Source organism: Macaca fascicularis, chromosome 15 (genome assembly GCF_037993035.2).
Source record: "Macaca fascicularis isolate 582-1 chromosome 15, T2T-MFA8v1.1".
In the NCBI taxonomy this organism is placed as follows: Eukaryota; Metazoa; Chordata; class Mammalia; order Primates; family Cercopithecidae; genus Macaca; species Macaca fascicularis.
Genome location: NC_088389.1, coordinates 48,627,932 through 48,651,703, shown reverse-complemented (window position 1 = coordinate 48,651,703; position 23,772 = coordinate 48,627,932). Strand labels below are relative to the sequence as shown.

At 45.0% G+C, this 23,772-nt stretch overlaps 1 protein-coding gene across 11 annotated transcripts in view; it reads right to left on the bottom strand.

Moving 5' to 3' along the window:
* Positions 1–23,772, bottom strand: part of PTPN3 (protein tyrosine phosphatase non-receptor type 3) — a 123,421-nt gene that overhangs the window by 89,202 nt on the left and 10,447 nt on the right. The gene's annotated exons all lie outside the window — the stretch shown is intronic.

The following is a 23,772-nucleotide window of genomic DNA, read 5'->3' as shown; positions in this document are numbered from 1 at the left end:
CACCATTTAGGGGCAGCAAAAAGGCAACCGATAGAGTGGGAGGAGACACTCGCAATATATACGTCTGCAAAGAATACATGAAGTGCTCCCGCTGACATAGTGAGAGGAAGTAACAGAAAGCCCTGTAGAAAATAGGAAGAAAACAAAAACAGGTACTCAACCACATAGCTGTCAAAGAAATGCAAATTAAACCCACAAAGCAATAGTCCCACACACCCACCAGAGAACCCCTACAATTCAAGACTGGCAAAACCACGGAGGGTGTGGAGCAACCAGAACTCTCACATGCTGCTGGTGAAAGCATAACTCAGTGCAACCACTGTACAATGGAAAACTGCTGAACAGTATCTACTAAAGCTCAACATATGCATTTATTGTGATAGAACAATTTCAGTCATGGGCACATTCCCAGCAGAAAAATGTATATTCACTCACTAAAAGACATGAAAGCATCTTGTGGGAGCTAAACTTTGAGAACATATGGACACAAAGAAGGGAGCAATAGCTACCAGGGCCTATGCGAGGGTGAAGTGTGGGAGGAGGGTGAGGATCGCAAAACTACCTATCGGGTACTACGTTTATGATGCAGTTGACAAAATAATCTGTACACCAAATCCCCAAGACACTCAATTTACCTATATAACAAACCTGCACATGTACTCAGAACCTATAAGTTAAAAAAAATTTTTTTTGTAAGTCATGACAATTCAAAGATTTGGACCAAAATATGTATCTAATAAAATAATAATTTATAACAACAACAAAAAAGAATCTTCATAGTAGTCCTAAACTGGAAAAGACCCCATCTATCAAATGTAGAATGGATAAACTGTGGTACAGTCATACCATATACTACTATAAAGCAAAATAAATAAACGAACTACCATTACATGTAAAATGTGAATCAATTGCTTTAACGTTGAGCAAAAGACATGAGACACAACAGATTATCTGCTGCATGATTCCATTTATATAAAGTTTACAACCAGGCAAAACTAATCAATGCTGATAGAAGAAAGGATAATGGTTACCTTTGTGTGTAGTGAGGGGAAGGCAGAGATGGGTTTTCTGGGATGCTTTTAATATTCTATTTTGTGATATGGGTGCTAATGACACTGGTATACTCACTTTGTGAAAATTTACCAAGCTCTACATTTATGATTTGTGTACTTTTCCATACGTATGTTTTAATAACAAGTTTCCTTTTTTGAAAAGAGTATAATATTTATGAAGAGGGAAGTAGAGGACATTCAAAATCTGACCATGGTATTAGGGAACAGTAAGGAAACTGGTTTAACTGGTGATTTCAATGGTGGAGAGGTAGGCGAAAAGACTGGAAAGGTGTGCAACTGAGGACATGACTATATCACAGAGATCACGTAGGTGGGAGGTTCTAGGCCTCTACAAAGAATACATGAAGAAGCCGAGCACAGTGGCTCACGCCTATAATCCCAGCACTTTGGGAGGCCGGAGAGGGCGGATCACCTGAGGTCAGGAGTTCGAGATCAGCCTGGCCAACATGATGAAACCCTGTCTGTACTAAAAACACAAAATTAGCCAGGCATGGTGGCATGTACCTGTAATCCCAGCACTTTGGGAGGCCGAAGCAGACGGATCTCCTGAGGTCAGGAGTTTGAGACCAGCCTGGCCAACATGGTGAAATCTCATCTCTACTAAACATACAAAATTAGCCAGGCCTGGCGCCCTGCGCCGGTAATCCCAGCTACTCTGGAGGCTGAGGCAGGAGAATCACTTGAACCCAGGAGGCGGAGGCTGCAGTGGGCTGAGATCTCGCCATTGCACTCCCTGGGCAAAAAGAGCAAAAAACTCTGTCTCAAAAAAAAAAAAAAAAAAGAAAAGAATATGTGAAGCAATTCTACAAATCAAATTGGCTCAGGGAATGGTGAAGATATAAATCTGACAGTGTTGGGTGGAAGAGCAAATAAAGATGAAGGGCCTGAGAGTAAGTTAACGTTCTTTTTATTAATTCTCCGCAAATTTTCTCTGATGAACTGGGTCTCTGCATATGCTATTCCTCCTGCTTGCAAAGCTCTTCCTGCTCCTCTTCATTTGATTAACTCCAGTTCATCGTCAGTGCTCAGCACAAGCATCACTTCCTCCAGGAAGCCTTCCCTGGTCTCCCTAACCAGTCACAGATTTGTGTGACAGAGTGCACTCGCTAATGCTTATCCTCATTTCACACTTATAACTGATGATGTGTATTTAATATCTGTTTCTCCTACTAGATGTCAAGCCCCACAAGGCTAGGTCTGTTTTTGCTCAGTGCACCTCCAAATCTAGGTCTGGTAGGCAGTTAGTAAACATTCGAACGAATGGAAGGAAGAATGAAATAGAAAATGAAGCCAAAATTTGTAGTCTATATAGCAGACTATATAGCAGTACTGCAGTACAACAAGACTGTATAGCAGTAGAAGAGGACAGACAACCTTGACAGAGAAGGATGGGGTAGGGTCTAAGTAGAATGTAGAGGGGGAGCCTGGTACGGTAGCACGCACCTGTAGTCCCAGCTACTCTGGAGGCCAAGGTGGGAGGGCTGTTAGATTCCCGCCTGGGCAACACAGCAAGACTATCTCTTAAAAAAAAAAAAAAAAAAAAAAAAAAGCAAGCAAACAAGAAAAGAAAAGAAAGAAGAAATGCAGAGGAGTGGGGAAACTGGTGTCCCATAGACCACTGCTTCTCACACTGCAGTGTGCGTACAGAGTGCTTGGGGATCTTGTTAAAATGCAGACTCTGATTCAAGTAGGTCTTGATAGGACCCAAGAGTCTGCATCTTGTCTCCCAGGTGATGACCAAGCTGCTGTTGCCAAGGTCCATTCTGGCAGACGCAAGTCACGGGTAATTGGAAAAGTAGCACCTAATGTCAGGGTGGGGCCAGAGAAAAGATTTGGGAGTCAGTAGCAAGGAGTAGTGACTCAGGTCTCAGAAGGATGTGGCCAAAGCAGATTGTTTCTTGGAGGACCAAGAAACAAGCTTCAGAGAATGACAGGGAGCACCAGTTAGGTGCAGAAAGAGAAACCACAACGATGAACGCTGTGCAGAAAGCACATCCAGGAAGAGAAGCACTTGGTCTCTTATCATTATATTTAAGAAGCGCCAAGCAAACCTCTCTTCCTTAGATAAGGATAGGGAGTCTCAAATACTAATTAAAAAAAACTTCCTGGGACCAGCAGTGCAAAGGAACTTATTCAGTCACTTATAAAATTCCACCCACCCCACCACCTCCGCCTTGCCCTTTCCAAGGAAAATGTCATCAGAAGCAGGGATGCATTTTCTGAGTAATACAAAAAGTTATCAAAAGACAACAAATGTGTTCCATAATGCTTTAACCACATCGACTTTAAAATGTCAATTTTATTTTTTAGTTCTTGTCTAAGAATCTCAGGTGGGTTACTTTTTTTTTTTTTCCAAAAGACACAATAGAACCATTACAAGTTGGTTTTAGTGGGAGGTGCACATCAGAATCACCTGGGGAGCTTTTAAAAACTGCCTGTCCCCGCACCCCCAGGGGTGATTCAGCATCCTCAGGTGTGGCACAGGATCACATTCCCTTTGGGAAGCCCTCAAAGTAACAGCCAGGGAGACGAGGACTAGAGGAGTGGGTTTCCAGGGAACCTCAAGGTGTGTTTTGAATGGATGGCCTTAGAATACAGGCTCTGCAGAATCTAAGCCATGCACTGCGTGGTTGAATTCACTGCGTATGAAAAGAGGTGGGCAGTTGTTCTGTGGAACAGCTAAAACAGAGAGAGTCACACAATGACCCCAGGCAGAAAAAACTAAGACTTGAAACAGGTGCCTCCAAATGAAAGTCACATGGGCTGATGCTCCAATGGTGGACACTGATTTCCAAACTTCACCTGAGCAGCTGCTCATAGCTCGTGCTGGTGTGGGTGCCGCTGGGCTTATTCATTTCACCATGGTTAGCAATGATGCTGTCCAGCACAGTCACACAGCCAGCTGACAAAATAAAGCCCACCAGCAACCCAGGGGAGACAGACTCTCCTTTCTCACATCCATCTCTGATTGTTACATAAAGGGCTTGAAACCTAATGACAATGTCATAAATAGGTATTTTATGAAAGCTGCAGAAATCTTCCTACAATGGTTCCTAAAGCAAACCTTGGTAAGAATGAGTCTGATGTTGAATAACCAAATAATTGAGCCATGTGGTATTTTCAGATTGTCTTGAAATTACATCTTAAACAATCTGGTCAGGACAATGGATGCTGACTAACTGCCCTGTTTCCTGTACTACAGCAATTGGGGAACTCAGGGTTTCTATGGCTTCCTTTATAAGCCTCTTAATTCTAAACAAAGCCACAACCCAACCAGGAACAAGCTGGCCTCTCTGACCACAAATGATTACAGCTGCTGCTGATGCATTTTATAATAAGGAAGCCAAGCCTGTTTTTTGCATGAGTTTACAAATCCATTATAGCTTTAGAATGTTTTAAACAACAGCAATCAAAGCTCTACTGTGAATACAGTTTTTAATCAAAGATTATACTTGGAAAATACAGAAAGAGGCAACACCTCACTTTGCAAACAGTAGGGGCACAATAAAGACCATGAGAGTTAGAGTGGCACATGGAAAGTGCCTAGCACATGTGGGACACACACCAGGCACTCAATGAAAGGCATTTTATTAACGTTAAGCTTCTAATGCCATTGGGTGCTGTCTACAGATTCCAGATTTTGTAGGGCAATCCTGATTTCAAACGACTTACAGATATATGAATGTTCTATTTCTTAAAGTTTTATGTATTCACTTTAATAAAGAGAGCTTGCTAGATTTAAAAGGTGGTGGTGATAGATACGTAATATACCTTTGAGCTGCTCTACAAACTCAGGGGAACCAGAAGCAAGAGCATGCTGGCATAAATTGCCACGCCCTGGGCACGTGAGACACCAGAGCTCTGGGAGTCAGGGTTGGGTAACAGGCCTGCTACTAGGGCCCCTCCCTGGCTGCCCTGAAGCCTGAGACAACGAAAAGGTAATGCCACCGCTTTATTTCCTAAAGGTCTGTCTACATTCGGATCTGGGAAATTGTTCCTTCATAAGCCAATGAACCATAGACAGAAAGAAGGGAGAGGAACACATGCAAATGACAGAGCAAACCCAACTCCACTATTAGAATTTTAAATAGAGAGGCCGGTGCAGTGGCTCACGCCTGTAATCCCAATACTTTGGGAGGCCCAGGTGGGCAGATCACCTGACGTCAGGAGTTCGAGACCAGCCTGGCCAAGGTGAAACCCTGTCTCTACTAAAAATACAAAATTAGCTGAGTGTAGTGGTGAACGCCTATAATCTCAGCTACTTGGGAGTCTGAGTCAGGAGAATTGCTCGAACCTGGGAAGCAGAGATTGCCGCGAGCCAAGATCGCACCATTGCACTCCAGCCTGAGTGACAGAGTGAGACTCTTGAATAAATAAATGCCAAAGTATTCCATATTCTTATTTTTTAAAGTAAGGGACTTAGGTCTCTAATTGAAGAATATGAGTTCAGTTGAAAAACAGGAGGAGAAGAATAAGAAAACAGTCTTGATTTTTAAATACCAATTTGTAAGTAACCTGCATAAATGAATCATGGGTCTACAGGAATCAACCTACATCATCAAGCTGGCCTAGCCCAATGCCACCACCTAGTGGCGATCAGAGGAAGACATGCCACCTCCTACGCTGGCATTCTTCAAGGGAAACAGGGACAGCTCTGCTCTTTCTCGCTTATCGCTTACAGTTCAGCTTATTTCAAAAATCCTTTTTGCAGTACAGAAGACTTTTCTGTAGCTCAATCCCCTTTCCCAAATTCTTCTTCCCTATGAACTCAGGAAAGCGCCTTCTTCTCTCTACCTTTTTTCCCCCTTTTATCTATTTCTGAACCCCAACAGATGACTGATCTGAAGAAGGGCATTTCTAGCACAGAAAAGTACATGCACTATCAGCCACCCTAGACAATGACTCATCAAATTAAGTGTGCTTCTCATCAAATGCCAATATTTAATGTATTGCAGACACATGCTTCATTCATTTAGCAGCGAATATAGTGCCAGGGTTGTTCTCTCTTCCTTGTCACTGTAGACACACAGATGCTGGGTTGCATTATGTGGTAACGAGTTCTTTGTGGGGTCAACCACGGCCCCAGCAAGCAACAATCACTCGCATTGCTCACGCCTTTAGGAAAACAGAAACCACGCTTTCCTATTGCTGTCGGTACCTCAAAGAGGACAGCTTCTCATTCCAGTCTGTTTTAAAGTCAGGCCTAACTGTTCCTTAAACTCCTCTGAAGTAAGTGGGGTATTCCCTTCTAAAGATAAAATTTACTAGTGAGACCATCATATCTACCAAAAACAAAAACAAAAACAAACAAACAAACAAACAAACAAACAAACTAGCTGCGTGTGGTGGCACCTGCCTGTAGTCCTAGCTATTTGGGAGGCTGAGGTGGGAGAATCGCTTGAGCCCAGGAGGTCAAGGCTTCAGGGAGCTATGATCGCATCACTGCTCTGCAGCCTGGGCAAGAGAGCGAGACCTCGTCAAAAAAAAAAAAAAAATTTACAAACACTTGGGTGGGGATTTATTTATCACTTATTAAGCACTAAGATGAGCTCAAACTAAGAATGTCTGCTCACTGATCAAGCTACTAAAAAAAAGTGACTGAAATGATGCTTTATTTTTAACTAGTGACTTAAAACTAGTGTACACAAGAATAATCTGGGGACTTGTTAAAAATGCAGATTCTTGGTTACCATCCACAGAGATTTTGGTTCAGTAAGGGCCCAGGAAACTGCATTTTAAAACATAAAATAATTTTCTGAACTTACAGAAAAGTTGCAAGAAAAACATAACTCCTGTATAACCCTTTTGCCCTGGATTCAATTGTTAACATTTTTTTTTTTTTTTCAGATGGAGTCTCACTCTTGCCCAGGCTGGATGGCGCAATCTTAGCTCACTGCAACCTCCGCCTCCTGGGTTCAAGCAATTCTTGTGCCTCAGCCTCCCAAGTAGCTGGGGCTACAGGCATGCGCCACCACACCCGGCTAATTTTTGTATTTTTAATAGAGACAGGGTTTCCCCATGTTGGCCTAGGTTGGCCTTGAACTCCTGACCTCAGGTGATTTGCCTGCGTTGGCCTCCCAAAGTGCTGGGATTACAGGTATAAGCCATCGTGCCCGGCCCACATACACTTTATTTCCCATCTCTCTCATTTGTATACACACACAGACACACCATGCTTTTCTCTGAACGACTTGCTGTAGAGATCATGCCCCTTTATCTCGAAATATTTTAGCATGTATCTCCCCAAAACAAGGGCATTTCATAACCACAGTACAATTATCACACTGAAGAAATTTAACATGATGAGCACTTATCTAATATCCAATCCATACTAAAACCCAAATCAGGATCATGCCTTGTTTTACTTGTCATATGGAAATCACTTTTTTTTTTTTTTTAACAAAAAGAGACAGGGTCTCATTATGTTGCCCAGGCTGGCCTCAAACTCCTGGGCTCAAGCAATCCTCCTGCCTCAGGCCTCCTAAGGAGCTGGGACTACAGATGTATACCAACACACCCAGCTTGAAGTTGCATTTTAAATAAATACCCCCTGACCCTCATGACAACGGTGCAGCTGGTCTGAGAGCCACACAGTGGAAAATCTTCCACCAGACATCTTCAGAGTTCCTTTTGGTTCTGCCTGTCTATGCTTATAGCCAGGGTCTTGGTTAGGTGGGCATCCTTATGTCAGTTTTACTGTCTATATTACAAGTCACCTCCCAGAGCTAAATAGAGTTTCCATAGCTTGGCAGCTGTCCCATCACTCAGTCTGGGAGAGTGCTTCCTAAATCACTGCTGATGAAGTAACAGATTTTCCAGTCTATATGTCAGTGCTGGGATTAGTACTGTTGTCTAAATAGAGAAGAAAGCAACAAGAAAACTGCCATCATTCAAAAAGGATTGTATCACTTGATATTACATAACCAGATGTCTTGGCTTGTTCACTCAGATGAGTCCACATCATTCACCAACACCAATCCTTAACAATTTGTCCAAATTATAAAAGGCCACACAATGCACACACCCTTCCTCAGAAACCCATGAGAGTCAACCAGCATTTTCTTAAAGTGGCAGCAACGAAAGAAAACAAGATTCATGCATTTTGTGCTGTTTATTAGGCTTTGAAAATGTTCTTTTTAAAAATGTTATTTAATATTTTCTGTTTTCACCATTTTTATTTTTTGTGAGTGTTCTTAATGAAATTCAGCCCAACTAATTAAAAATTAGTGATTTCAGTTTTCATTTGTGAAATACCCCAATATCTTAGAAAACACTTTCCTATACATTTCCCTTTATTAGTTTTAAAACAAGTACAGTTGATAACAAAATTACTGTACAACTGGTACCTGGAATTTAATCTTTTTCCTCATAACTCTATAATTTCATAAATTGATCAACACTACCTTCTGCCATTTTTAGCCTTTCTTAGCTTTTACATTTTCCAAAGTACAATACTACATAACAATACAAAGATAAATACACTAACTTATTTTTTAAATTAGGTTTTAATGTAAACATAATCATGACTGAATACTTGCTAAACTAGAAAAACAAACGTCCTTATTCAGGGAGGTGTATTTCATATGGCTAATTCAATGTTAAAGCCAATAAACAAATTTATCCTGAACCTATATACCAAACAATTAATTTTTATTTTTATTTATTTATTTTTTTTTGAGACGGAGTCTCACTCTGTCGCCCGGGCTGGAGTACAGTGGCCGGATCTCAGCTCACTGCAAGCTCCGCCTCCCGGGTTTACGCCATTCTCCTGCCTCAGCCTCCCAAGTAGCTGGGACTACAGGCGCCCGCCACCTCGCCCGGCTAGTTTTTTGTATTTTTTTAGTAGACACAGGGTTTCACTGTGTTAGCCAGGATGGTCTCGAGCTCCTGGCCTCGTGATCCGCCCGTCTCGGCCTCCCAAAGTGCTGGGATTACAGGCTTGAGCCACCGCGCCCGGCCACAATTAATTTTTAAATAACATTTTTAAAGCATAAAGCCTGCTAATGAATAACACAGTTGACAATGCCAGTGCTGGTGAACAAAACTTTTTAAAAATATGGGTATTTATTAAAGTGTTAATACCTATTTAAAAATTATTTATGAACATATTTAATATTCGAGTCTTCAGATTTTTCTCTAGCACAAGGGAGACACACTCACACAGGTCACTTTAATAATACAGCACAATACTCCGTCAAATCATCTTGCAGTTGTCAATCCTGATACTCCAAAAGTACAATTTGGGGATCAAATCATTTGTTCCACAGATCCTGTAATTTGTTCGGGGAGTGGCTCTCTGACTGAAGCCTCTGGGAAGCCCGGGTGGAGTCATTTGTAGGACCCGTTGTCTCCAAACTGAGATCTGTAATTACTGGCCTTCTTTTCATACAACTTCAAAATGTCAAATAGTTTTCTTATTATGGAGTTGGGGTTTATTTATAGGTTTTATTTATAGGTTTGACACCATGACACTTGCAAAACTAACAAAATAAAAAAGTTATACTTGATCCTGGCAGGGTAAGAAGTAGTAGTTTTAAGCTCCCTGAAGGGCAAGATAAAGAATGCAGCGGGAGCCGCAGGCAGTTTCGGGAAAGAGGTAATGTTGCTATAAAGAGAAACCAATCTCTTAAGTGCCATGAGCTGGGTTTTCAGTGTTGTGATGAGAAGCTAGTAACTAAAACACAAAGTTTGCCTCAAAGCCGGCAGAAAATTCATGCTGAGTATATTAAATGAAGCCATTCAATTTAAAGAAAAACCTTTTTCTTGAAGTATCACAGAGAGAAAAAGTACAAATGCTAAATATAGTGCTCCCCAGGACCCCGGCAGGAGTCCCTCACGTCCTCTTCCAAACACTCCCCTCCACAGGCGACCACTCTCTCCTCAATTACAACACCGTCTTCCCGAGTCTTTTTTTTTTTTTTTAAGTTAGATTGTGTTAGAAGTTCTTTTTTTCTTTTTTTTTTTTTAAGGAGTTTTAAGAAATCTGATTATGGCACAGTGTCAAACAGCACACCCCCAAATTCCACAGGATTCAACTCTCTCTGAGTTGCTTCTCGGTACCCATATGGATGTCTTGGGTGGGTTGCAAAGAAATGAGATTTGGTTTTGCCCAAGTAGTCACTGAACGGTGACTGGTAACCTTTCCCCACTGCGTGCCACCTTGGTGAACCCAGACACCTAAGAGCCAGCAAACCTGCCTCCTGGGAGAAAAACAGGGCAAACGCCAGTCAATGGCGGATTTTAACCAAGTCATGCTGAGGAAAATGACATCAGGACTTACCCAGACAAGTTGTCCCCCTGACAGCCTCCAAGCAACCTGCAACTGACTACGATTTCACGGGCTTGTCAATCTTGTTTACAATTACTTTTAGCCTATTTGGTTGCTACTTTGGCAAAAAGGAGTTCCGCATCATTTACTCTCTCAATATTCATTTACCCTGCGCCGTCTCTGCACCAGGCCAGGGAGTGGACAGTATCAAGTTCTAGGGGAGATGAAGGCCCAGGGTGCTGGAGGAACACGAGGAGGGCTCCGGACCCACCGGGGTGGGATGGGTGTCGGGATGGGTTCACAAAAATTTCATGGGGAGTCTTGCAGGGTAAGGGGTAACCGGCCAGGGAGAAGCTGCAGCATTCCAGACGCTGCATACCCCATGTGCAAAGGTTGGGAGGGGAAAATGCACGCACACTATGGGAACTCCACAGAAACTGATTTAGCAGGCGTTCCTGAGGAATAACTGAAATCTTAGAGAAATCTCAGGGAGGATAAGATTAGGTACTTCAAAAATCCAAGGGGCTGTCACACAGAAGTGGAATTAGAGTATAATGTAAGGCTGTGGGAAAGTTACCAGCATCAGAATCAGGCAGTTATGGGGGGACCTCAGCTTAATCACTCACTGAGAGATTAACTTTAGAGAGACTGCTCACCCTGAGACTCAGTTTCCCTATCTATAAAAGAGGAAGGATTTCCCTAAGGTTGTTTTAATCACTCACTGGAGATAATATGTATGCAAATTAACTGGCACCTAGCTACTATCATTAGACTGACTTTTTTAGGTCCCAAAGGTTCAATGGGTAGAAGATGAAAGAAACACATTTCTCTTCAAGAGAAGAAGCTTTTCAACAGTTAAACCTGCACAAATATGGAAGGAAGTGCCCTGTAAGAGAGGGAGCTCCTCATCACTAGAGGTAATCAAGCAGAGAAGCTGGATGAGACCCTTGGTGAGAAGGCCTCAGAGGGCAGACTGACAGTGGAGAGAGTGGGACAGATGAACTCTGGGCTTTCAGGACTTCTGTTTCAACACTTCCAAGGTTAAATTTCTGTACATGTAAGCCTCAATGTGGTACTGTTCAAAACTGAATTTCCCAACATGTATTTTTTCTCATCAGAAATAATTCTAAATGAATACCTCATTCTTGGAAAAAACAGAAATGGCCCATCAAACCATGACAGAAGATGAGGGACTATAACAAGCAAAAATATGAAAAGGTCAAAAAACAGACAATGGAATATGTTTTACATTTAGCTGTTTCTATCTAAAATTAAGCTACTGATCTCACTTCATTTTCCCTCCGAGTAGTTCCACTAGGCCCCAGACAGACTGGAAATCGGGATGGAATACATTTACTCCACAGGGACAAGAATCAAGTTGCATAAACCTTACAAAAATACTGTGTTAATATTTGCCCTCAGGCACAGACACGCCCATTTGGGTGTCAGTCCACTATATTTCTATCTTAGGCTCTGGCCCCCACCCCTTTACAGCCAAAAGCAGCAGAAGCCCTCAGAAAAGAAAACAGCTAAAGTCACTTTGAAAGGTTTGAGATGTGCTAATCGCAGTGCATCCCAGCCAAGAAGCTGGAATCTCACAACCAGACCATCCTGCCAGCCTCTGTTCCCGCCAAGGAGTCTGAAGCCAGTGGCAGTCCAGCCAGAGAAACCCAATCCTCACCACCAGTGTCTCTCGCCATAATTTTATCTCAAGGAAACAGAGAAAAATACTTTCCACTCACCCCCACGAAGCATCATATTTGTCTCTGATCAGCCAGGTGACTCGTGAAGTCACTAACTCACTTTTCTCTGGCTCTGTTTCCCAGGTTAGAGCCCTCTAAAGCTTTTTCCAGCTTTAAAATCCTCTGCCTGTAAGGTTTTAATCCAGGGGGCCATCTCAGGTTATATTAGGTTCGGTAACCTTGCTGGTTGCCACTGTGCCTCTAAAAACCATAAAATATTTTTATGCAGCCTATTCAGATTTCCAGGGCTTTGTACCCTGATAAAATGGGTCAGCAAATTAATGAAAGGAAAATCTTAAAAAAGACTTCTAAAAGGCATGCCAAAATGCCAGAATAACAGTATTTAGGAACAACTGAATTAAATGTATACGTTTATCAAAATAAGTTGTATATCTTAAAAATAAACAGTAAAAAGTAAAGGAATATATAATTGCTACTAAAAAATAAAAGGTAAAGAAAAAAGGAAATAATACATGTCATTGCTGCTGTTGTTGCATTTATCTGTACTGAGGCCTTTTCATGTGCTGTGAGCTGGGAATAGAGATAAAGACAACTCACTCACTGATTTCAAGAGTGGTCCGTGACTGAACCAGGAACATTTTTACTTGGGAATGCTCTGGGACAGGAGGGGTTTCGCCAGGCCAGAGTCCATTGGAGGTTTGAAGGAATAGCCAGACCTGGGTTCTAGTCTCTGCTCTGCCACTCCCAAGTGGACACGAACCTAAACAAATTAATATTTTGTCTCGGTTTCCTCCTCTGTAAATAACTGTAGGGAGCAGGGATTTCATTCTTAACGCATCACAGGGCCTGGCCCGCCACAGCCACTCAACATCAGCTCTGTGAACACCGCCTATGCATTCTTGCCCTTTCCACCCGTCTTGTTTCTCAGTCCCTGGGCCATTCCCTTTCCTGTTTCTGGGCTTCCTGTGCTACGGGGCTTCAGTGATTTCCAAGTATTTTTACACCCCTCACTCCTGACTGAGGGGTGTCAGGTTTTGACTGGGCCTGGAAGGTAGCATTGCTGTTACCATTTTACAGATTGGGAGACTCGACTCAGAGAACCACGCACAGGCAGACTCCAAACAGGGTGATGAGCCCAAGCTCAGGTGGGGGCATCACACACCACCCACTCTGAGTCCACTGATCCACATGACTGGGAGGGAGGCGAATTACAGGTGATTCACTGGAGGTGGTAAAGGGAGCCCCACACTTAATCACCATTGTCTCTGTAACTTACTAAATAAGGTATACTCTTACCCTTTTGAGATAATCTTGACAAACACTCCCTGAGGCTCGCATGTTGGTAAATTTCCTCTTACAAGGGAAATGGCCCAGAAAACCTTCTTTCCCCCTAATTAACTCTACAACATTAGAAACTTGAGTAATGATCAGGGTATTTATCACCATATTTCCTCTGCTCTAAGATGACACACCTGATGTAACAGGGGTTTCAGCAAAGTTATTTTAAAGAAACTACATCTAAAGTACCCTGTGACTGCGAAGGTCATGGTGATTTCAGAAGCATTAAAGTGTGGCCAACGCGCCTTTCAGAATTGAGGAAATGTAGTAAATGACTTCCTCCCACTTTTGCAAAAGGCCTGGACTGGAGTGTGTCACATGATGTCTAAAGGCCCTTCCAGCCTCACAGGCAGCCGTCCCTGGGTTAATTATTAGCAGCAGCAGGAGCACAGAAACAGGCCACCTCATTTCCTGAGGCCAGGCTCTGGGTTTGGCCTGGGGCCGTTCCTACCTGATGACCAGCTCTCCTTCCGGACCTCAGTGAGGTGGCCAGCCTGGCCCCAGTCAGTCTCTCCTCCCACTGCACCTGCCTCCAGGGATCTGCCAGGACTCCTTCCGGCCCGTGGGAAGCTGAGCTTCTCAGCAAACTAGAGCTCCATCAGACTCTGGCTCGCTCACCTTTGGGGGCACATGCACTGGCTCTGAGCCAAAGATCTGATGAGGACAGTCATGGGGTGGGAGTAACTGATAAACTAGGGGGCGGCAACCTGGGTGTGGCAGGGGCCTGGGTCTCTGGAGGATCCAGGACAGCCTCACAGTGTCCGAACCCTGAGCTTCTTTCAACCTGCCAGGAGAGAGGCTCAGGCATCAAGAAATCTCCCTGGGTGGCTGTGAAAAAGGTGGATCTGACCACAGGTGGTAGTGAACCTTGGAGGGGAAGGAGAGGGCGGCTCAGACCAGCGGCTACAAAGGGCGTGGACTCTGATGTGCTCAGGTTGAACAAAACAAGCCAACCAACAATTCTGTTTGTGTTTTTTAAAAAGTTGAACTTGTAATGTCTATGCAATCATATATTCCACTCTCTCATGATCACTATCCAACATTCGTCCAGGTATTTCAAACACTTCCCTGACCCTTTCTGTTATGAGTTTACGATACTCCACCACGTGGGTGTATATAAGCATGGCTGGGTGTTCAGATGGCTTCTCATTAGCAGAGCTCAGATTTCAGAAAGAACCCACAGTAAACCCAGACAAAGAAGAGGAAGCATGTGACCAAGGACAGGCACCAATGCCAAGGAAGTGGGGGTCCCGATAAGCCCTGAGTTAGGGCAAAAACACCAAAGAGAGGGGGAACGAGAGGACAGACAGCGGCTGGGCCACCACCTAGAGGAGGATGGCAAAACATGAGCAAGGTAACTGATGATTTGGGCAAAATCGCCAAGTTAACTGTGTTCTGTCTTTTCTACCAGGTAGAACGATCTTTTACACTGGAAAAGATGAAATTAAAGGGGATGGGAAGGCATTCCCTGAGCAACCCCCATGACCCAAGAGAGAGCCCACACTCATCATCTTATTGGACTCTCACATCAAAAGAGGGGACCAGGCTTCGCCCATGAGGGTACCCCACACGTTTCTGAGGTGACCCAGCAGCAGGGCAGAATCCAAACCCAGTGACTCCTGCCAAAGACGTGCTCCTCCCACTATCTCTTCTGGTCTTTTTTTTTTTTCTGCTCTTTTAAATCTCTGGTAAACAAGGGGCCTTTTTTTTTTTTTTTAAATTGTAAAATATATAGGACGTAAAATTTGCCATTTTAACCATTTTTAAGTGTACAATTCAGTGGCATTAATTATATTCACAATGCTGTGCAACCATCACCACTATTTCCAGAAATTTTTCATCATGCCAAACAGAAACTCTGTACCCATTAGGCAATAACTCCCCATTTACCCCTCCTCCAACTCCTGGCCACCTCTAATCTACTTTCTGCCTCTACGACTTTGCCTAGTCTAGATACATCAGTGGAACCATATAGTATTTATCTATTTGAGTCTGGCTTATTTCACTTAGCATAATGTTTTTAAGGTTCCTCCACATTTTAGCACCTATCAGAACTTTCTTTCTTTTTATGACTGAATGATATTCTATTTTATCAATTCATCTGTCATTGGACATTTGGGTTGTTTCTGCCTTCTGGCTATTGTGAATGGTGTTGCAATGCTTAAATTTTATCTTTTCAGTGTACAAGTATCTGTCCGAGTCCATTTTCAATTCTTTCAGGTATATACGTAGGAGTAGGATTGCTGGGTCATATGGCAGTTCTCTCTGTAGCTTTTTTTATTTTTATTTTTTTGAGACAGAGTCTCGCTCTCTTGCCCAGGCTGGAGTGCAAAGGCACGATCTCGGCTTACTGCAGCCTCATCCACCTCCGGGGCTCAATGGATCTTCCCATCTCAGCTTCCCTAGTAGCTGGGACCACAAGTGTGTGCGACCACGCCCAGCTAAGCTTTTGTATTTTTGGTAGACTCGGTTTCGCCCTGTTGCCCAGGCTGGTCTCAAACTCCTGAGCTCAAGCTATCCACATACTTTAGCCTCCCAAAGTGCTGGGATCACAGGCCTGAGCCTCCGTGCCTGGCCCTATTGTGTATAGCTTTTTGGGGAACAATCAGATTGTCTTCTACAGAGACTGCACCATTTTACATTCCCACCACAATATAAGAAGTTTACTATTCCTCCACATCCTTGCTAATACTTGTTAGTTTCCCATTTTTGATCAAAACCATTCTAGTAGGTGTGCAGTGGTGGTGCCTCATTGTGGCTTTAATTTACATTTTCCATAATGACTAATGATGCTGAGCATCTTTTCATGTGTTTACTGGCCATTTGTGCATCTTTAGAGAAATGACTATTCAAGTCTTCTGCCCATTTTTAAAATTTGGTTTGTGTTAATGTGGGTTATTGACTTTCAGGGTCTTGCTCTGTCACTCAGGCTGGAGGGCAGTGGCACCATCTTGGCTCAGTGTAACCTCCACCTCCCAAGTTATCCTCTAGCCTCAATCTCCCTAGTAGCTGGGACTACAGGCGCACACCACCATACCTGGCTAATTTTTGCACTTTTTGTAGAGACAAGGTTTTGCCATATTGCCCAGGCTCATCTTGAACTCCTAGACTCAATGATCTGCCTGCCTCAGTCTCCCAAGGTGCTGGGATCACAAGTGGGAGCCACTGCGCCTGGCCTATTTTCTCACTCTATAGGTTGTCTTTTCACTTTCTTGATAATGTCTTTGGATGCAAAAAAGCTTTAATTTTCATGAAGTCCCAATTTAGTTTTCTTTTGTTACTTGCATTTTTAGTGTCATATCCAAGAATTCATTGCCAAATTCAAGGTTGTGAAGGTTTACCCCTATGTTTTCTTCTAGGAGTTTTATGGCTTTAGGTCTTCTATTAAGGCCATTGATCCATTTTGAGTTAATTTCTGTATATGGTATGAGGTAGTAGCTACTCTGGTCTTGCTGAGTGGAGTCCTTCCCCAGCATGATCTTCTGGCGGAGCTAACATCCCTACACAAAAAGGCTGGGTCTGAGTCTTTAAAATCTCACCACTGCCACACAGGCAGCCTGCCCAGTGGCTGGTACCCAGCAGGGTTTATCCATCAACTCGTCATCCCTCCATTCACTTCTTATGACTGCTGCAAGGCTGCCACCCACAGCTGGCTGGGAGACTCTTTCATAACAAAGGAAATCTAATAGGCTAAACATATTAAGAATTAAATATCAACAATGGCACTTACACACTCCTACTATTAACCTAAAAATGACCCAAGACCAAACTCACGCACCTAACTGGACAAGACAGAGGAAAGCCCAATGTACCCTTGCCAGTCTCCTGGGTCAAGTCCCTCATTGCACAGATGAGGAAACTCAAGGGCAGGGCAGGGCAGGGCATGGCAGGGACTTCCAAAGCCAGACCCCACGAAACACAGGTCTCAGTGATGGCCCACTATAGATAAGCAAGAGAAATACATGAGGTTAGTTTGAACTGCTTCAGAGGAGGGGTGGCCCTCTGGTTCTGAAACCTCCGAAGGGGATGGAGGAAATGAACCCTGAGTCCTAGATCTCATTCTGCTCCACCAGGGTCTCATGGCTCTCTGGCTGTTCCCAGATGGTGCCAAGCTTGTTCCAACCTTGGGTGTTTGCACGTGCTGTTCCCTCTCCTTGAACTCTCTTCCCTCAGATACGCACCTGGCTCTCTCCCTCAGTTTCTTCATGTGCCTGCTTAAATCTTACCTCATCAGTGAGGCCTTCCCTGATCACTCCTTCTCCCTCTCGCCCTACTTTACATTTCTCCTTAAATGTAAGTTCCTTAAAGGCAGGGATTTTAGTAGTGAACTGCCATCTCCATGGGATCTAGAACAGTGTCTGGTGCATATGAGGCACTAAGTATCTATGGAATGCATGAATACATTGATAAAATTGGGAACCCCATACTCAGTATGTAGTATGTCACTAAGTGTCACAAGAGGGGAAGGCAGATGGGTAGGCACTGCCTGGACCCTGCAGCCACAGAGGCATCCAAGTTTACTTCTGGACCCACAGGCTGTCCAGGGCTCCTGGGCCTGTGACAAGGACAGGGAGGGCTGAACATCATGTACAGTCAGAAACTCCCCCACCTTTCGGTCAGGTCCAAGATGCTGGCAGCTGCTTCCCTGCTGATCAGGCCATAGATGGAGCCTCTACCCATAGGCGCTTAAGAAATGCATGTGAAATGCACAAATGAATGAATGAATGAACAACTAATGCATGCAGGGCTTACACCTGCACTTTTAGAAGGCTTGTGTCAGCGCTAACACAGCATACCATTCCAATACGGGGCTGGGAGGCAGTCTGAGTAATTCCATTTCTAGGAACCTGCTGTCAGGATATATTCAGACATGAAAAAAAGTTTTAGTTGCAGAGATTTTCCTCCCAGCAACATTTATAACACTGAGAATTACAAACAAAAAAGCTACTTGCCAACTTCAGAGGGCCAGTTAAGTAAGCCACAAAACAGCCACAGGATGTCTGGGTGATCAGAATATTAAGAGGCTTGTTATAAAGTTGTATCTACAAGATAACCACAACTAATTAAAACAAAGGAATCTGAAAGACAAAACCCCACACGTGTTAGTTTTTCTATTCTTTCGACTTTTCTTTTCTTTTCTATATTTTCTATGATGAGCAATGATGAGTTAGAATAAAGTCAAACTGACCGAATTTTTTTTGTTTTAAATACTGTCACCTAATGCTTTATTGGTGCCAGGGTGTTAAACTGTTTAAATCTCCGTCCCCTGACTCTCTGGTGCCTCCTGTCCCATTTCTGCATCCCCAACCCTGCTTCCTCTTCCTGGGTCCCCTCCCACTACCCACGGTCTGCCCTGCCCTACCACCTCTGCAATTTTCTGGCCTTGTAATCCATACCTGGACCCACTCCTCCCCCCAGAAACCAGCTCCAGCGCTGGGCTGCCTCCTGCACTTCCCAGATCTATGGCTTTGGACCAGTTACTGAACCTCTCTGAGATTCCATTTCCTCCTCAGGAAAATGAAACTGACATTAACCCTCAGGGTCCTCCTCAGCACTCACAGGTGCTAAGGCTGTGGGCTGCTCTAGGCACTGCCCCGCATTGGAGCCCTATCTGCTGCTTCTACTCAGCCTTGGGAAGAGCTGCTATCGGTGACCTAATGCACAGGGAGAAAAGTCTTGATCCCCAGTCTGCACATATCTGGGCACCTGTCCTCCCCCTCCTGAAGGCAGCAGAAGAAAAGTAGGTTTTCTCTTGGCTCCCAGACCAACATGATAGCTTCTTGGTTGAAACTGCCATTCCCCCGTGGAGCCCCCCACTCCTTCAGAGAACTCACGGCCCAGCCCTCACTCCTCAGAGCTGATGCCCAAAATGCGAGTCCCCTTTAGACCACGCTCCTGGCAATTTCACCAAAGGCCTGGCTAATGCTGTAGTTGGGCCTCCTGTCCACAGCGACAGGCTCCAGTGCCCCGGTTCAGTGCTGGGCTCTCCTGCTTCCCTTTTGATCATAGGCTTTACTCATTCTTCCTTCAAAACCTGCATCCACCCCTCTCTCTAACACCGGCTGTGAGGCAGGTGCTGAAGGACGAGGTTAAGAGGCTGTCTCAGGTCCTAGCTCTCTGGGAACTCACAGACCAATCAGAGAGATGTACAAATCACAGCTTTCCAGATGGGGAGTGCTAAGACAGAGGACCTTCTAGGGTGTGACCATGGCTCAACCTCTGGCAGAAAGCGATGCCTCCTAAGGAGGATATAACTGTGAAGCCAGACTGTGAGGGATGTGATATCAAGCAACAAAATCAAATCACTCCATATGTCTCCCAAAGCTCTCACCGGACTTTTACAATCAGTCTTCATCATCACCCACAATCTGATTCCAATAGAACCCAACGGACCCCAGACACCTGGATACACCTGCCCATTTGAGGTGTCTCCAAGCAGCCAGGCAGAAAGCTGGCTATACTTTAAGCTGTGCATGTTTTTTCTCTACCTTCTCCTCCACAAGGCTCCCCATCATTAATCATGTTCTGGATGAATGCTGCTCAAAGTGCAGTCTCTGGAACAGTGGCTTCATCATCACTGAGTGCCTGTTAGAAATGCAGTCTCAGGCCCCACACCTGACCTACAGAATCTGAATCATTTTGCATAAAGTGTGACAGGCTGTGCTCTCCATCCCAATTCCAACTTCCTCCTCTTCACTCTGTCGCCAGCTGCCATCTTTTGATGCCTTCAACATCTACGCAGTGAACTAACGCCAACCTCTGGAGTGTCCACCTCAGGCAAAATCGCCTGAGCCCCACCCTGCCCTGGGTGGTACACACCAACCACAGCTCTCTCCACCTCAAGCTGTGGACACATGTCCAAAGGCAGTCCCTCTGTCCAGAGAGCTGAGCCAGTACTGCCTGAGTACCTAGCATGCTGCTCTGTCAAAACGGGATCATCACACGACCCTGTGAGGTGGCGATACCACTGGCATTCCAGTGTGGAGAGGTGGAGGCCGAGACTCAGGAGGCTCGAGCAGGGCCCTGGAGTGAGCGACTGGGGGCCCAGTGACGGTCCCAGGCTCACCACCTGTGCTGAGAGCTAACACTGAGCACGGCAGCCTGGCCAAGCCACCTCTGTGGAAGCTTGGAGGTGAGGACGGACATCTGAATCTGAAGTGAGGAACAGCCCCTTGGGTGGGAGCTAGAACTGAGGGGCAAAAGTCACGGAGGACACGTGGGAGAGGAGGCAGAGACCAGACCCTGAAAAACTCTTCAGTGGTGGACTGAGGTGCCTGCACTTCAGAGGCTGCAGGAGGGTAGTGAGGTTTCTGGAGCAGGCTGGTCAAAGTCAGCAGCACCCTTGTTTGATATCCATCCCATTCCCTCACCCCACATTTACCTGGGACTTGCTTCTCTGACCCTCCTGCTGTGGCAAGATCCTGACTCTCCCAGGTGCACATGGCTCTACCTCCTGCCCACTCATCCTCACGCAGTCCTCAGCCCTCTGTGACCCCCCATCCTGCATTAGGACAAAGCCTGGCTCCCAGGCATGCCTACCAGTGGTTTCCCCAGCTGGCTCCTCAACAGCAAAGCCTTAACAAGAGTCATATAAGGCCAGGTGCAGTGGCTCACACTTGTAATCCTAGCACTTTGGGAGGCCAAGGTGGGTGGATTACTTGAGTCCAGGAGTGCAAGACTAGCCTGGGCAACACGGTGAGACCCCATCTCTACTAAAAATACAAAAAGTAGCCAGGCGTGGTGGTGTGCATCTGTAATCCCAGCTACTTGGGAGGCTGAGGTGGGCAGATCACTTGAACCTGGGAGATGGAGGTTGCAGTGAGCCATGATAGCATCACTGCACTCTAGCTTGGGTGATAGAGTGAGACTCTGTCTTTAAAAAAATAAAAAATAAAAATAAAAAGAGTCATATAAGATCCAGCCCCCAGATGCTCACCCTCTTCTGTGACTGGCAGCACCTTCCCTAGGAGAGCTCCCCTTCCCCGCCCAGTCTTCCCTGCCGGAATTATCAGTTTCCACACTCACCTCCTCCTACGGAAACCAGACTCTTATCCTTCCCCTTCTACCACCCATCCTGAGAAGACTGAGTAAGGGAGAGCCTCTGTCCTGGAGCAGCTCACGAGAGGGAACCCCTTGGCAGTGTGTACCCCTTTAAAGGAAAAACATTCTCAAGACCCATCCCTGACCCCCATACACCCATGCACCTGGACCTATTTAGTAACTCTGAAGAAAACTGAAGCCCTTCCTGGTCTTCGAAAATTCTTTCAATAGCAAATAACCACTGCAACAGCAAATCTAAGTTTACGATTGAAAACATTTAAGGTTAATTTTACATACAACAGAAAACATTACAGTTACAACACAAAACTCAGAAATTCTTGCACTATGAACAGAGTGAAGACAGGTCTGCAGGACTCTGTGAAACACAGATCTGCCCTAGAGTCCAGCCACTCAACATGTGGTGGCTTACGGACCCCATCCTGGCACCACTTGGGAGGGTGCTGGAAAGGCAGAGTATAGGGCCCAGCCCAGACCTGCTGAGTATGTATTTGCATTTTAACACGAAAGCTTGTGAAGCCCTGGCTTACAGCGTACATTTTGCGGGGTTGGAGAAAAGACGGGGAAAAGCAAGGCCAGATGGAGCCCGCACAGAATGAGGTGATCTTCTGTGCTTTTTAAGGGAACGTTTTTCTGGTAGCTGTGTGAAGGAGGTACAGGCGCAAGGGGCCTATTTGTGACAGTAAGCAAAAGAGGCAAATGGGAGAAGTGAGCAAACTCAGTTCGGGTGGAGTGGAAAAGAGGAGTGGACTGAAGAAGGGATTTCTAAGGTGTGGGGGACAAGTGAAGAGTGACCTTAGGTTTCTAAGCAGGAAGACTATGTGGAGAGGACTAGTGGAGAGGGCATTTTTAAGAAAGAAGGTGATGAGCTCTGTTCCAGAAATGCAGAGGAGGGGCCTTGGGGGCACTCATGAGGAGTTGTGCAGATGTGATATACACAGGATTGGAAATGCCCAGTGATATGGTTTGGCTGCGTCCCCACACAAATCTCACTGAGTTGTAGTTCCCATAATTCTCACGTGTCATGGGAGGGACCAGGTGGGAGGTAATTGAATCACGCGGGCAGTTACCCCCATGCTGCTGTTCTTGTGGTAGTTCTCACCAGATCTGATGGGTTTATAAGGGGCTTTTCCCCCTTTTCCTCTGCACTTCTCCTTGCTGCCGCTGTGTGAAGGTCATCGTGTTTGCTTCCCCTTCCGCCATGATTGTAACTTTCCCAAGGCCTCCCCAGCCCTGCGGAACTGTGAGTCAATTAAACTCCTTTTCTTTACAAATTACGCAGTCTCGGGTTATGTCTTTATTAGCAGCGTGAGAATGGACTAATATACCCAGAGATGATCAGGCTGGAGACACAGACCTGTGAGCCCCTGCTGATAGAACCAACTGAGTTTACCTGAAAAGGCCTGCAGGACAGTAAGAGCAGAGGATAAAGGGAACAGGCAGCAGAGGAAGAGCTAAGGTGGGCTGGAAGGTAGGAGGGAAGAGGAGCATCACAGAAGCCCTGGAACCGAGAGGAATTTCTCTCTGACCAAATGGGCTGAGATATGAGAACCTGCCTTTGGTCTTAACAAGTGAGCAGTCCCTGGCCATTGTGGCAAGAGCAGGGAGGGCCCCTCTGGCCACAAAGCGCAGAGCATATTATCTAAAAGTGCCATGAAACCCTGGGCAGCGGACCTCAAAGGGCAGTCCCTGGCTTCCAAACGAGTGGCATCACCAGAGAGCTTGTTAGAAATGCAAAACTTCCGGCCTCACCAGAGGCTCTGATTCAGACCAAGAGAATCACACGCTCTGGGGGTGGGGCCTAACAGCCTCTTTTAACCAGCCTTCCAGCCTTCCAGGTAATTCTGATGTGCTATAGTTTGAGAAACACCACTACAGGATATGGAAATTCAGTGGAAGGTATATATAATCTTTTCTACATGAAAACGAAAAGAAAAAAAAGATAGCCTAGCAACTTCTACATAGAGAAACTCAGCAAGAAATGCCTAACTGCTTCAATGCCAATACAACTTATTTCTGTCACCAGAGAAATGCCAAAAGGTATTAACAAAATAATTAAAAATACATGGCTCATCTGATAAACTTCCTTGGATGAGATGTAGAAAACACACCCAAGATCTGGGGGCTGGAAATTCTGAGACATGGGTACCATTCTTGCTCTGCTATTGACTATGTGCCCTTGAGTATGTTACACCCCATGCGGAGCCTCGGTTTCTCCATCCACAAAAGAGGGAGCGGAAAAGGCTTTTCTAAGGTCCCTTCCAGTTCTGACACTGTGTGACATGCTCTTCCTATAAAAAGTGACCCCAAACTAAATGCTTTTAAGCAGCTG